This window comes from Terrapene carolina, unplaced genomic scaffold (genome assembly GCF_002925995.2).
Source record: "Terrapene carolina triunguis isolate 2854851 unplaced genomic scaffold, T_m_triunguis-2.0 Scaffold42, whole genome shotgun sequence".
Taxonomy (NCBI): Eukaryota; Metazoa; Chordata; order Testudines; family Emydidae; genus Terrapene; species Terrapene triunguis.
Window position 1 is genome coordinate 63,808,623 of NW_020664393.1, and position 1,654 is coordinate 63,810,276.

General features: G+C 40.2%; 1 non-coding gene across 1 annotated transcript; it reads left to right on the forward strand.

Moving 5' to 3' along the window:
- The first annotated feature begins 366 nt into the window (after positions 1-366).
- Positions 367-555, forward strand: LOC112105739. The gene has a single exon (XR_002908042.2). It is a non-coding gene; the product is annotated as a U2 spliceosomal RNA (small nuclear RNA).
- Positions 556-1,654: the final 1,099 nt, after the last annotated feature.

A 1,654-nucleotide genomic window follows, 5' to 3' on the forward strand; every position in this document is an offset into this window, starting at 1 on the left:
AACACAGGTCAGCTGACTCCAGTCCCACTAACCTTGGGCTTACATTGCAGTGTAGACATACCCTGTGAATGTGCTGTTAAAAAAAATCACATGTGTATTTCACAGTCTGTCACCACTGACAAGACAGAAAGAGAGGTCTCCTGCTTTTTGATACTGATCCTTGGTGGAAACTATTTCCCCATCAACTCATTAGGTGTCCCTGCCTAACAAGAAGGTTAAGATCAAAATCCCTGCACCCCAATCTGGGTCTATGCTGGTTATGTGATATGTATGTATCTCGTGATCCTTGTAACTGATACCTGTAATCCCTCATAACTCAAGCCGGACCCCAGATATACGGTACCTTCCCTCTTAACTTGTGTATATTTAATTTTAAACATTAATTTTAATAAATTTTTTAAAGCTGTTCTTATCATTTGAATATCTAATATGTCCTTTATTTGAGGACTGTATATTAAATTGATTTTTGAAATAGGGGGATGGAATAGGAGCTTGCTCCATCCACCCCATGCATCGACCTGGTATTGCAGTGCCTCCGGGAACAGTGCAAAGAAAAAAAGAAGTTGTTTAAGGACAGTATTTCAGTGGTTAGATTGAAGGTTCCACTGAAAATTCTGTTGCTTTTTCTTGCATCCACTCATCTCTGGAACAGATATAAGAAGCTTCCCAACTTTAGAATTCCGGGCCCAAAGGCAAGGAAGGGGCCTGAGATGGAAGGATCAGTTTTATCTTCTGAATGTGTAGACCGTAAGAAATATTGCACATTGACAGATAATGCAAGGTAGCCAATATTCAGTCCTTAGGACATAAGGCACTGATACACTGCAGAATGGACTCTGCAAGGACACTTCATCTGTGTGATTGCACTGACTTAGCTACAAAAGGTACCAGCTGCATACAGGGCAATTTGATGCTTGGTAAATCTTCCAGATTCATGCTATAAGGTGAGATGTTCTTGGAAGGAGCCTGGGAAAGGCTTTGGCCCAGGGCAGCAAGCCAGGACATGCTGCTAGACATAGCTGGTGAGATACTGCCAGATTCCTGGTCTATATCTAGAACCCCTAGGTACTATAGTAATACACATAATAAATAATTATAATTTTATCTGCTCCACCAGATTACCATTTTGGGTAAGACCATGTGCTTTGTAGTATAGATACTACTAAATACAATTCTGCACTTAGATCACTGATTTTTTTTTAAAAATCATGAACACATTTCTATTAACAATATATATTTTTACATTTGTTCCACAAAACCTACATTTGAATCCTAGTCTGCCTCTGTCCCTTTAATTGCATGCTTCTTGATGCTGTCTTTTAAAGTGCCTGTATTCATGCATGCCACTTTTATGCTAAGTCAGTTGGTTAATGGCAGAGATACGCCATGATACATTTACGCTGTGGAAATCTTTCAAACACTTCAAGGTATTTACCTTCCTCTTTCTTTTCAGAAAGTTCTTCATACATCTGGTAATTATTAACGATGTTACAGCATAAATGATGGTTTGTGCCTCCCTCAGCCCATCCTTTCCATCCCCCCACCCTGCCTCACCCCGTCCCGTCCCACGTGGCCACCACTGCTCTTGTAGGGAAATTGGAATGCTAAATTTGTGACATCACATTCCATTCTATGGCAACAGTTTGATGTTCTT